Source organism: Primulina huaijiensis, chromosome 4, assembly GCF_012295235.1.
Source record: "Primulina huaijiensis isolate GDHJ02 chromosome 4, ASM1229523v2, whole genome shotgun sequence".
NCBI lineage: Eukaryota > Viridiplantae > Streptophyta > Magnoliopsida > Lamiales > Gesneriaceae > Primulina > Primulina huaijiensis.
The window spans coordinates 13,342,015-13,357,178 of NC_133309.1; positions in this window are offsets into that span (position 1 = coordinate 13,342,015).

Here is a 15,164-nt window from a genome sequence, read left to right on the forward strand (position 1 = left end):
ATTCAAACGTGCGACTTAGACTGGCTTAGGTTGGACGATTGATGACCGCACTCAAGTAGCACTTCGTTTATCTTGATGCTAATACTGCAGCGTGATTTTGGCAGAACTTCGACGTGATTTTTGACTGACTGCACGACACGAATTTCTCTTCCCTTTTCTTTCTCCTTCTTGGCCAAAACTTGGAGCTTGAGTGGAGTTTTTGGTGTGCTTTTCCATCAATCTTGAGATGGTATTTATAGAAAAAAACAAGGACTTTCCACCTAGCCCTTGGCCGATTTCTTGGTCACCAAGAATGGAGTTATTATGCTCATAATGGTGGTCAAAGGAAATCCAAGCACCAAATGTCTTTTCCTGCATCAGTAATGTGTCCTGGTCTCTCAGCTCCTCCCTTAGCTCCTTCATGGATTATCTCAACGGTCATTTCTTGCATACTGAATTTGTCCTAACCTTTAGCTCATCCCTTAGCTTCTTCCTTGGTTATCTCAAAGGTTGTTTCTTGCATAATAAGTTTGTCAAATCTCTTGGCTCATCTTTTAGCCCCCTTGTTGGTTTTGTTAGGACGAGCTTGGTTGAGCTGCTTTGAGCTGAAAGATCGAGTCCTTGAGCTGTGGTATTACTCCTCCAGTGACAATACTTCAATGGATGCGTTTATTTGCAGCTCGGCTTCATGTTGAGTTAATCTCCGAGCTTTGAAGCTACTCCCTCGAGTTATGTTAGCTGAAAATCTAAGTTCATATTTAAGTTTATATTTGGAATGAATGTTTTTGAGCTTAGATTAAGCTAAATTTTAAGTTTATATTTCTTACATTATTTGCTTCGGATCGAAATTTCCGGGTTCTCACATGCGCAGGTTGTTGCGCGACTTGCAGGGGGGGAGGCTCGGTCCAGGGTTCGTGGGCTGGGTTAGAGCGACTCATTAGGGTCTTAGGAAGGTGCACTGGGGGTTGGCTCGGGTGCTGGGTAGACGGCTGGGTCCCTAGAAGCGCAAAGCTAGAGTTCACCACAAGTGCAACTCTCGGCCAGAATAGGGGGTAGTGCGGGGGTCACGTTTTTGGCCTTGGGACGGGTTTCTAAGTGAACTTAGGGTCCAGTAGGGTACTTTAGGATGTTAGGCAAGTTTTGAATCAACATGGTTTGGGGGTAACTCGTGAAAATCGAAAGTTGGCTCGGGGTCGAAGTTTAGGTGTCAAATTAGGGTTTTTAACTAATTAAAATTGAAAAACGGCTCACGGGGGTCGAGTCGTGGTTCATAAGGGCTAAAATAATATAAAAAGACTAAATTTAGAATTTAGGAATTTTATATTAAAGTTTGGGATTTTTCGGGATTAAAACACCGTCAAAACAATTAATTGACGATAAATGAAAAAGTCTAATATTTAAGCTAAATAAAATTATGGGAAAATTAATTTAGGCTTAAATAATTATTTGGGACATGTTAGAGTCAATGAATTCAAGAAAAAGTCAAATTCGAGGAATTTTACATCTAGGGGTAAAACGGTCTTATTACACCTAGAAATTAGTAAACGTTATGGTAGTGCCCTAAATACTATTTTTACGATATCATGATTATTTTCAAATGTTTATGAAATGTTCACGATTAAATTATGATTTTTAAATGTCCATGGGATTTTTATGATTTAAAGAAGACATTTAAAAGACATGTTGCATGCTTGGTTTCAAAAACAAAATGTTATGTTATGCATGATTTTTTTTTTTATAAAGTGATGAGAATATAAATGTTGAAGGAAGTGAAGTAATTGTGACTAATTCGATAATGTTGGAGATGTCGTGAGGGTTATGGGCCCAATGGGAGCCCAACGATCGTATTTTCATCATTTCGAATATATGGTAACGGATTTGTGGTAACGGTAAGAATGGGAATATCGTGAGGGAAAAAGGCCCCAGAGGGAACCCATTTATGGGAAAAGGCCCCATAGAAAACCCCGACGATCGTATTTCTATTCGAATAATGATAGGCCATGGCCTAGTTGACCGGTGAGAGTGTTGCTGGTGTCCCCCGCCGCCCAGTACTGTGGTTACATGTAGATGGATCCATCGACTCTTATGATCATGATCAGGAAAGTCACAATTAACGATCTGAATTCACAAAAGAAAAGGAAAAAGAAAAGGGAAAAGGAAAATATTTATGATCATGTTAAATGTTTTATGTCATGATAAGGAAAAAGAGAAAAGATTAAGATTTATTTATGCATGTCATGAAATGTTATTTTTACCTAAAAGTATTTTCACTGTTGCATGTGGTTTTATACGTATTATTTGTTATAAAGATTATGGTGTGTTGAGTCTCTAGACTCACTAGGTGTGATGGATGCAGGTGAGTTTGAAGGAGGTCTTGACAGATTATCTGACTTGATTGAAGGCGCACACAACCCGAGAACCAGCGCTTCTATTTTTCCGCACTTATGTTTTTGACTCATGATTTACGTTAAAGATTTTTAAGACTATTTACTTATGCTTTTGAAAGATTTTTGAGAGGTTTAGTAAGGGCTATTCTTTTCAAACTTATTGCTTCTAGGTTTGGTAAACATGCGAGATTTCATTTTATGACTATTTCATTGATTTCTAAAAATGCTAGTTGGTCGATGTTTTATTTTAAAGAGAAAAATATTTTTGTAAAGGCCGAAAATAATAGAGGAAAAAAAAATTTCCTAGTACTTTTAAAGCAATAAAAAGGATAGGACGTTTCAGTTGGTATCAGAGCAAAGGTCTTGTAAAGGGTTGTGCCACCATCAGCGCCGGAAAGATCAGTCGTCAAGCCACGAAGTTGTAAGTTTTACATGCTTTATATGATTTATGATGTTACATGCATAACGATATGAATATTATGTTCATGATACATGTTTATTAGCTTTTTGAGTATTTTTGCTTTGCATGCTTAAATTGCTAATTAAGTAAGGATATGTCACATGATTAGAGGACTTAGATTTAAATGCATGTTGGTTACGTTAGAATTTCGAAAACGTTCAGATATAATGCCTCCTAGACTTGGACCCGATATTGAGAATCAGGGAGAGAACAGTGTTAATCGTCGATAAAATAATCAAGAAAATGGACCACCGCCACAAACACCAGATGCTGCTACACATGCTCTTGAGGGGATGGCTCGTCTCTTTGAGCAACAGTTACAACAACAGCAATTACAGCAGCAGCTGCAACAGATGCAGCAGCAATACCTATAGCAGCCACCTAGGCCACAACACGACATTTATGAGCAGTTCCAGAGGCTAGGGCCGAGGGAATTTTCTGGCACCACTGATCCATTTTCTGCTGAGAGTTGGATCCGTTCACTTGAGGTGCATTTTCGCTATCTAGTTATGGGAGATGCTGACCGCGTGAGGTGCACCACTTATCTGTTTAAGGATGACTCTTCTTTATGGTGAGAAGGAGCCGAGCGTGGGGTTGACCTTGCCACACTCACATGGGTACAGTTCAAGACGAAATTCTATGGGAAATACTTTACTGCTGATGTCAGAGGTCGGATAAAGAGCGAATTTATGACTCTCCGTCAGGGAGACGTATCTGTTGCTGATTTTGTGAAGAAGTTTGATAGGGGTTGCCACTTTGTACCACTTATTGCTGGGGATGCGGAAAAAAAGCTTAGGCATTTCATGAATGGCCTACGACCTACCATTCGGGATAAATTTATGATGATGCGTCCGGCGAATTATGCTACCGCAGTTACTTATGCATATCACGCTGAGCAGTCTTTGAAGGACATTGATTTTGAGATTCAGCGCAAGAGAAAGCACTATCAGAATAACGATCAGCCGAATAAAAAGCCAAATACGGGTCCTCCTAGACCGCAAGGGCCTCAAAAGCCCCAAGGTCCAGTCAAGAAGCCATCTCCACCAAAGCCACAAAATCCTGGAGCACCGAAGCCTGCCGAGAGGCAACCATGCAAAGTGTGCAACCGTCTACATCTTGGCAAATGTGAATGGGGATCATTTAAATGTTTCTACTGCAAGGAGGATGAACACAAAGCTATTGAATGCCCCAAGAGGAAAGCAGCTACTACGGCACGAGCTTATGTTATGAATGCCGAGGAAGCTGAGAAAGAGGCAGACACTACACTCATCACGGGTAATCTAGTCATTTAGCATTTTTATATTGCTTATTATTGCATGAAATGTTAAATTGGTTAATAGAATTGGTTTGGGAACAAGATTTAACCTAGATGAAATTAGGTTGCATGATCTACTTTAGTTAGATTTAAGTTATGACTTTAGAAACCAGAGAAAATGACTTGAATTTTGTGCCTTATTTTATGTGAAGGATGTAATGCTTCCAAATAAAAAGTTTGGGGCCAAAATTAAAGGATATCATAACTAAGGGGTTGAATAAAGGTATTGAATTTATTGGGGTTAATTGGGCAAATTTTCCAAAATTGAGGTCTAAATTGTAATTTTCGATAATTAAGAGACCAAAACGCAATTAACCAAAAGATAAGGGGCTTTAATGCAATTACCAAATTCTTAAGGACCAAAATGAAATTTTCGAAATTCTAAAGGATTAAGATGGAAATTTCCGAAAATTATAAGGGCCAAATTGCAATTATTCGAAAATTTGAGGACTATAGTGCAAAAATTCGAAAAAATTAATAGGCTAAAATACGATTTTTCAAGAAATTCTTAAGTTCAACACGCAATCTCCACCTAACTTTGGGAAATTAATGATAGTAAATCCTTAAGCTTCAACACGAAAAGATTTATAAGACATCTTTCACCGCAGGGAGGATCATCATTCTAGGTGTAGCTACCTATGCGTTGCTAGATTCAGGAGCTACACATTCATTCATATCTGAAACCTTCATCAAAAGACTGAATATTATTCCTCAAGATATTGGTCTGGATTTCAAAGTTTCAATTCCATCCGGTGATCAAATGCTCACGTCTAAGATTGTCAAGAATCTGGAGCTTCGTTTATTCAAGGATATTGTGCGAGAAGGTCTTATTGTACTTCTTATGCCCGAATTCGATATTATACTTGGGATGGATTGGTTATCAGCGAATGGAGCTTCGATTGATTTTCGTCAGCGATAAGTATCTATTAGACCACCTAGTGGTAAATTTTTTGTCTTTGAGGCGGCGAGAAACAAGCAAATGCCACACGTTATCTCTTGTCTATGTGCGAGGAAGCTTATTAAGCGTGGATGCCAAGCTTATCTAGCATGTGCCACTACTACGCATGCATCTACCAGTCAGAAGTTTGAAGATGTTGATGTTGTGAGAGATTTCCCTAGCGTCTTTCCCGAGGACGTTTCTGGCATCCCGCCTGATCGTGAAGTGGAATTTTCTATTGATCTTATGCCATTCGCTGTTCCTATATCTAAAGCACCTTATCGTCTAGCACCCGTCGAAACGAAAGAGCTAAAAGATCAAATCCAAGAATTGCTAGACAAGGGTTTCATTCGCCCTAGTTACTCTCCGTGGGGCGCTCCGGTATTATTTGTGAAAAAGAAAGATGTAGTATGCGTCTTGGTATCGATTATCGTGAGCTTAATCGGGTTACCATAAAAAATAAGTATCCACTGCAAAGAATCGAAGATTTATTTGATCAGTTGCAAGGAGCATCGATATTTTCTAAGATTGACCTCCGATCTGGATACCATCAATTAAAAGTGAAAGAGTCTGATGTGCACAAGACAACATTCCGTACTAGATATGGGCACTACGAGTTTATGTTCATGCCATTCGGTCTGACTAATGCACCAGCGATCTTCATGGATCTCATGAATCGCTTATTTCAACCGTATCTGGATCAGTTTATTATTGTCTTCATTGATGATATATTGATTTATTCGAAGATCAAAGAGGAGCATAGTCGTCATTTGAGGACAGCACTGCAAGTACTACAAGACAGGAAGCTATATGCAAAATTCAGCAAGTGTGAGTTTTGGCTCGATAGAGTGGCATTCTTAGTCCACATCATTTCTCGTAATGGCGTTGAAGTTGATCCAAGCAAAGTCGAGGCAGTGAAAGAGTGGCCAGTACCGAAGAGTGTCACCGAGATTCGCAGTTTCTTGGGACTTGACGGCTATTATCGCAAATTCATCAAGGGATTCTCATCCATTGCAGTACCATTGACATCCTTGACTAAGAAGAATGCGAAATTTATTTGGGGATCCGAGTGTCAAGACAGTTTTGACAAGTTAAAGCAAGCCTTGATTTCAGCACCAGTGTTATCTATGCCGTCGGGGCAAGTGGATTATGTTCTTAATACCGACGCTTCTAAACTTGGATTGGGCGCAGTTCTGATGCAAAATGATCGAGTTATAGCCTATGCGTCGAGACAGTTGAAGATTCACGAGAAAAACTACCCCTCTCATGATCTTGAGCTTGCAGCAGTAGTTTTTGCTTTAAAATTTGGAGACACTACTTTTATGGGGAGAAATGTAAGATATTCACCGATCATAAAAGTTTGAAATACTTCTTCACCCAAAAGGAGCTGAATATGAGACAGCGCAGATGGCTTGAGCTAGTAAAAGATTATGATTGTGACATTAGCTACCATCCGGGAAAAGCTAATGTAGTGGCAGACGCACTGAGTAGAAAAACAGCAGTTATCACTCATCTATCACTCCAAAGACCGTTGCAGTCCAAGATACAACGGTTTGAGCTGACAGTGTATGCTAGGGGTGAGGCCCCTAATCTTGCCACATTATCGGTACAGTCGAACTTGAGAGATAGAATTCGTGATCGGCAGTCCACTGATGAACAGTTAAAAAAGTGGAGAGCTAGAGATGAAGCCAATGGTCGAAAATTATATTCAGAGGTGGATGATATAGTTCGTTATCGAGATCAGTTATGGATTCCTAGTGACGATTCTTTGAGAGGCCTTATTATGAAGGAAGCTCATAACACACCTTATTCCATTCACCCGGGGAGCACGGAAATGTACAAAGATTTGCATTTGCTATATTGGTGGCCAGGCATGAAGAGAGACATCCTGAAGTTTGTATCCGAGTGTTTGACTGTTAAAGCAGAGCATCAAAGACCAGCAGGAAAATTGAAGCCACTCCCTATTCCCGAGTGGAAATGAGAAAACGTCACCATGGACTTTGTTGTGGGATTGGCAAAGACAGTTAAGGGATTCAATGCTATATGGGTGATAGTCGATCGTCTTACTAAATCAGCGCATTTTCTATCTATTAAGACGACATTCACCATGATTCAGTATGCGGAGTTATATATTCGGGAGATAGTTTGTCTGCATGGGATTCCAGTCTCTATCGTTTCTGACAGAGATCCGAGATTCACGTCATCATTTTGGAAAAGTCTTCATACAGCGATGGGGACCAAGTTATTATTCAGTACAGCATTTCATCCTCAAACCGATGGATAGTCAGAAAGAGTTATACAGATTTTGGAAGATCTACTTCGAGCATGTGTTATTTATTTCCAAGGCAGTTGGGAACCAAAGTTACCTCTAGTGGAGTTCACATATAATAATAATTTCCAATCGTCAATCGGGATGGCTCCTTTTGAGGCACTTTACGAAAAGAAATGTAGATCTCCTATTCATTGGGACGAAGTTGGTGAAAGAAAAGAGATTGGTCTAGACGCGATTGAAGAGACTACCAAGCTTATAGTCAAAATCCGTGAGAAAATGAAGACTGCGCAAAGCCGACAAAAGAGTTATGCGGACAAAAGACGAAGAGACTTAGAGTTTGCAGTGGGCGACCATGTATTTGTGAAAATAGCACCTATGAAGGGTGTTATCCGCTTCGGCAAGAAAGGAAAGCTTAGTCCAAGATTTATTGGTCCGTTTGAGATTTTGGAAAGGATTGGTACACTAGCTTATAAAGTGGCATTGCCACCAGCTCTTGCAGGAGTTCACAATGTGTTCCACATTTCAATGTTGCAGAGGTACATGTTGAATCCGTCACATGTGCTTAATTAGGAACCTCTTCAATTAACTCCAAATATGACATATGAAGAAAGACCTGTTCAAATCTTAGCAAGGCAAGAAAGAAGATTACGAAACAAAGTCATTCCAATGGTCAAGTTCAATTGGCTGAATCACTCGGAAGAGGAAGCTACTTGGGAAACCGAGAGGGACTTGAAGAATCGTTATCCTGATCTATTCGGTAAGTTCTAATTTCGAGGACGAAATTTTATTTTAAGGGGGAAGGAATTGTAAGGTCCAAAATTAAGACGACGTAATCCAACTGCATGCGAATCTAGGAAATAGGAAAAATGAGTAATTAATTATTTTAATTGTTTAATTAATTATGGGTCATGCATACTTATATGCTAATCATGATTTTATTATAATCATGCATAAAAAAATATAATTTTTAAAGATTATTCAAGTGACGATCGAGGAACGGGGACCGAAGGTTGAAAAACGTAAAATGTTTTTATTAAATAATTGTTTTTAATTATTTAAAATACGAGTGTTGCTTTTTAGTATTTTTGAAAATAAGGGGTTTTGAGGTGATTTTATACGCCGGGACGTAAATTTTATTGGTGTTGGTTTCTCAACTAAAATACGAGCTTTTTGATAACCCGGCTAATAAATTCATAAATTTACTTTAACAAAAAATTTGTTAATATTTTATTTAAATCCTAATTAGACTAATGGGCTTAATTTTATGGCTAAATAGGCCTAAGCCTAATTAGTAAATTAAATAGCTATTTTTATTAATATAAAACACCTAAAACCTACCCCATACAACACACAAGTCAAGGCCACCCTCTTCTATTTCTGAAAAACTCTCTCCCAAGCAACACAAACTCACGGCACACACAACACACTTTTGAGAAGGAAAATTCGAAGGGCAAGGGAGATTCAAGCCTAGGTTGCGTCCCGTTCTTCGTCGTAAACGTTATTTCATGCGTATAAAACGCAAAGGCACGCCACACATCTCCTTTTCTCATCCACCATATCATAATATTGTTTTAATTATTGTATGCATGAAGAGCATGAAAGTATTTTCTGTAATTTTCGGATTTATAGCATGAACAAGTGGTAAACTCATGTTTCTATGATTTAAATTCATGTTTTATGTTGTAAGGGGCTGCCATGATAATAGGACAGGGTCCAGAGAAGTTTTTACATGAATTTAAAAGGTTCTAATTCACCTAAATCGCTACACCACAAGCCATGCACAAAAAAAAACGATTTCTGTTGTCATGAAGCTTAAGGGTTCGGCTGTCATGTTCCAAGGAGAGGGCAGGCCTGGGCTTGGTTTCATGGCTGGCCTAGGGTCTGGTTGTGTCTAGGGGAGAGTCCTACCCGAGAATTTGTGCAAGTATGCGCAGGTTGTAACGGGACTTGCAGGGGGGAAGGCTTGGTCCAGGGTTCATGGGCTGGGTTAGAGCGACTCATTAGGGTCTTAGAAAGGTGCACTGGGGGTTGGCTTGGGTGCTGGGTAGACGGCTGGGTCCCTAGAAGCGCAAAGCTAGAGTTCACCACAAGTGCAACTCTCGGCCAGAATAGGGGGTAGTGCAGGGGTCACGTTTTTGGCTTTGGGACGGGTTTCTAAGTGAACTTAGGGTCCATTAGGGTACTTTAGGATGTTAGGCAAGTTTTGGATCAACATGGTTTGGGGGTAACTTGTGAAAATCGAAAGTTGGCTCGGGGTCGAAGTTTAGGTGTCAAATTAGGGTTTTTAACTAATTAAAATTGAAAAATGGCTCACGGGGGTCGAGTCGTGGTCCATAAAGGCTAAAATAACATAAAAATACTAAATTTAGAATTTAGGAATTTTATATTAAAGTTTGGGATTTTCGGGATTAAAACACCGTCAAAACAATTAATTGATGATAAATGAAAAAGTCTAATATTTAAGCTAAATGAAATTATGGGAAAATTAATTTAGGCTTAAATAATTATTTGGGACATGTTAGAGTCAATGAATTCAAGAAAAAGTCAAATTCGAGGAATTTTACGTCTAGGGGTAAAACGGTCTTTCTACACCTAGAAATTAGTAAATGTCATGACAGTTCCTTAAATGCTATTTTTATGATATCATGATTATTTTTAAATGTTTATGAAATGTTCATGATTAAATTATGATTTTTAAATGTCCATGGGATTTTTATGATTTAAAGAAGACATTTAAAAGCATGTTGCCTGCTTGGTTTCAAAAACAAAATGTTATGTTATGCATGATATTTTTTCTAAAGTGATGAGAATATAAATGTTGAAGGAAGTGAAGTAATTGTGACTAATACGATAATGTTGGAGATGTCGTGAGGGTTATGGTCCCAGTGGGAGCCCAACGATCGTATTTTCATCATTTCGAATATGTGGTAACGGTTATGTGGTAACGGATTTGTGGTAACGGTAAGAATGGGAATATCGTGAGGGGAAAAGGCCCCAGAGAGAACCCATTTATGAGAAAAAGCCTAGAGGGAACCCCGACGATCGTATTTCTATTCGAATAATGATAGGCCAGGGCCCAGTTGACCGGTGAGAGTATTGCTGGTGTCCCCCGCCGCCCAGTACTGTGATTACATGTAGATGAATCCATCGACTCTTATGATCATGATGAGGAAAGTCACAATTAACGATCTGAATTCAACAAAAGAAAAGGAAAAGGGAAAGGAAAATGGAAAAGGAAAATGTTTATGATCATGTTAAATGTTTTATGTCATGATAAAGAAGAAGAGAAAAGATTAAGATTTATTTATGCATGTCATGAAATGTTATTTTTACCTAAAAGTATTTTCACTGTTGCATGTGGTTTTATACGTATTATTTGTTATAAAGATTATGGTGTGTTGAGTCTTTAGACTCACTAGGTGTGATGGATGCAGGTGAGTTCGAGGGAGGTCTTGACGGATGATCTGACTGGACTGAAGGCGCACACAACCCGAGGACCAGCGCTTCCATTTTTCCGCACTTATGTTTTTGACTCATGATTTACGTTATAGATTTTTAAGACTATTTACTTAAGCTTTTGAGAGATTTTTGAGAGGTTTAGTATGGGCTATACTTTTCACACTTATTGCTTTTAGGTTTGGTAAACATGCGACGATTTCATTTTATGACTATTTCACTGATTTTTAAAAATGCTAGTTGGTCGATGTTTTATTTATTTTTGTAAAAGCCGAAAATCATAGAGGAAAAAAAAATTTTCCTAGTACTTTTAAAGCAATAAAAAGGGCAGGACGTTTCAATTTTACTGGTGGATAGGTCAATCAAAATACCTAGAGATATTGTGGAAGATGTGTTGGTTCAAGTTGATAAATTTATATATCCTGTAGATTATATTGTTTTGGATACACAACCAATAGAAGTACATAACGAAATTCCAGTAATATTGGGACGACCATTTCTAGCAACTTCAATTGCTTTAATTAATTGTCAAAATGGAATAATAAAATTTTCTTTTGGAAGTATGAATCTAGAACTTAATGTGTTCAATTTATGTAAAAAACAAAGTATAAATGAAAATGAATATGATAATTAAATAGAAACAATTGTTGAAAAAATATACAAGAAGAAAACTTAAATCAACAATCTGAAGTTTTTTCAATAGAATGCTTTGAGTCTGAAAATATTTTTAAAGAAGATGATAATACAAAACTTGAATTAAAAGTTTTACCATTAGAATTGAAATGTATATTTCTTGATGAAAATAAAATATTTCCTGTTGTAGTTTCTTCCACTCTTCTACCAAATCAAGAAGAAGATTTAATTAAATTACTTAAAAAATATAAAAATTCAATTTGATTGACTTTGAAAGATATAAATTGTATAAATCCTTTAATTTGCACACATAGAATTCACTTGGAAGAAAATGGTAAAATATATCAACAACCACAAAGAAAGTTAAATCCACATATGAAGGAAGTTGTTAAGAATGAAGTACTAAAACTATTAGATGCTGGTATTATCTATCCAATCTCAGATAGTTAATGGGTAAGTCTAACACAAGTAGTACCAAAAAAGTCAGTATCACTGTTATAAAAAATGAAAAGGGAGAATTATTACAAGCTAGAATTCCATCTAGTTGGCGTATGTGTATTGATTATAGAAAATTAAATGATGCAACTAGAAAAGATCATTTATCATTACCATTTTTAGATCAAATTCTACAAAAAGTCACATGTAATTCTTATTAGTGTTTTCTTGATGGGTATTCAGGGTATTATCAAATACATGTATCATTAGAAGATCAAGAAAAAACTACTTTCACTTGTCCTTTTGGAACTTTTGCATTTAAAAGAATACTATTTGGTTTATGTAATGCTCCGGCTATTTTTCAAAGATGCATGTTAAATATTTTCAGTGATATGATTGAAGAATTTGTAGAAGTTTTTATGGATGATATAACTGTTTTTGGAAACTCATTTGAAAATTGTCTTAAAAATCTAGAAGAAGTATTAAAAAGATGTGAAGAAAAAAATCTTGTTTTAAATTGAGAAAAATGTCATTATATGGTTAAATCTAGGATTGTTTTAGGACATGTGATATCTGAAAAAGGAATTGAATATGATAAAGCCAAAGTTGATGTTGCTAATTTAACATCACAAAAAACAGTCAAAGAAGTACGATCATTCTTGGGTCATGCAGGATTTTACAGAAGGTTTATAAAAAATTTCAGCATAATATCTAAAAAAATTTCAAATATTTTAACAAAAGATACACAATTTGAATGGACTCAAAATGTGAAAATGCTTTAAAAAAATAATTAATCTTTTAATTACATCACCTATTTTACGATCTTTAGATTGGTCTTTACCATTTGAATTAATGTGTGATGCAAGTGATTATGCTATGGAGTTGTGTTAAGACAAAGAAAAGAAGGAAAACCTTATGCAATCTATTATGCTAGTCGAACCTTAAATAGTGCTCAAATAAATTATTCAACTACTGAAAAAGAATTACTTTCAGTAGTATTTACATTAGATAAGTTTCGATCTTATTTAATTGGTTCTACTACTATTGTTTACACATATCATTCTGCCGCAAAATATTTATCACATAAACAAGATGCTAAGCCAAGATTAATACGGTGGATCTTATTGTTACAAGAATTTGATATTATAATTAAAGATAAAAAAGAAAAGAAAATGTATTAGCCGATCATTTATCTAGAATAATGACTGAATCATCTAATAATGAAACACCAATAAATGAAAATTTTCCAGATGATCAGTTGTTTTATGCTACTATTATGTCATGGTTTGCTAACATTGTAAATTTTCTTATGACAAATAAAATGCCTTCTCATTGGAATTCACAGGATAAGAATAAATTCTTGATAGATGTTAAAAAATTTTATTGGGATGATCCTTACTGGTTTAAGTATTGTCCTGACCAAACTTTTCGACGATGCATACCTGACAATGAAGTAAATAATGTTATTAAATTTTGTCATTCTGAAGCAAGTGGAGGTCATTTTTCATCCAATAAAACAGCTACAAAAATCTTACAATGTGAATTTTATTGGCCGTCTTTATTCAAAGATACGCATTTATTTTGCAAATCTTGTAAAACTTGTCAGAAGATGGGATCAATTTCAAAACGAAACATGATGCCTTTAAATCCAATCACGATTATTGAAATATTTGATAGTTGGGGGTTAGATTTTATGGGTCCATTTCCATTATCTTTTGGATATACGTACATTTTAGTCGTTATTGATTATGTTTCAAAATGAATTGAATCAATTGCATGCAGAACTAATGATCATAAAGTTATAAAATTTTTAAAACAAAATATTTTTAGCCGATTTGGAATACCTAGAGCAATAATTAGTGATTGGGGAAGTCATTTTATAAATAAATCGTTTTCTTCATTGTTAAGAAAATATGGTATTACACATAAAGTTTCTACCCCATATCATCCTCAAAGTAATGGTCAAGTTGAACTTGCAAATAGATAAATAAAGCAAATTTTAGAAAAAACAGTTAATCCAAATCGAAAATATTGGTCTTTAAGATTAACTGATGCATTATGGGCATATAGAACTGCATTTAAAACATCTTCAGGGATGTCACCATATAGGTTAGTTTTTGGTAAGCATTGTCATTTACCGGTTGAACTTGAACATAAAGCTTATTGTGAAATTAAAGCATTTAATATTAATTTAGATGAAGCATCTAAATTAAGAAAATTGCAATCAAATGAACTTGAAGAATTAAGAAACGATGCAAATGAAAATTCAAAGATTTATAAAGATAAAACTAAAGCTTTCATGATAAAAATATTATGAGAAAGTCATTTGAAATTGGACAAAAAATTTTACTTTATAATTCTCGCTTGCATTTATTTTCAGGAAAACTACGATACAAGATGGTCAGGAACATTTATAGTTAAATTTATTTATCCTCATGGTGCTTTTGATATTGAAAATCCTAAAAATAATGACGTGTTTAAAGTTAATGGACAAAGACTTAAGCCTTTTATAGAAAATGAAATTCTTAATGATGAGTTTATGCCTTTATATGATCCACAATAGTTGTTTAATATTTTCATTTTGTTTTTGCAGATTCTAGTTCATTTCCCGGTTAAGTGATGGATAGCGGTACTCCGTGACTGTTTAAGTCGGTTTCTTCAGTTTTCCCAAAATAACTGAAATATAAATAATAATATGGACGCTTATATTGTGAATCTTCGTAAATATTTTGCTTGTTTACCTATTAATGCGTTGAAAAAAATTTATAAAGCTAGATGTGAGCGACTAAGATTGATGATGTTATATGGCATACCGAATGATGTCCGTTTGATAATTGAAGCAAAATTTCGATTGGTTGGGGAAGCAAGTGAAATAATAATAAGGCATATGCCAGGATTTAGTAAAAGCACATATGCCAAAAAGCGAAGAGCTAAACGTATAGGTGGCAGTCATAAATGTGCAAGGTGGACTTGTAAGGGAAAATGCAAAAATTTTGGAATGACATCAATGAATAGAGAAGATAAAATTTTATTCATTAAGAATGGTCTGAGTAAAGAGTCTTTGGATGATTTTCTAGAGGTTCTTGATACGCATTCTCGTGGGTACGTGCAAAATGAACTTCTTAAACTATGGTGGCAATTCCAACATGAGGAATATCAATATGGACGGTGAAATCAGCCTTACAAAGATCCTATTGTAGTAACGCATATCTGTTTAGATAAATAAATATATATATACAATTTCGTCTCGAGAATCTGACGTTAAAAGACCATGTTTGCCAATTTATAAG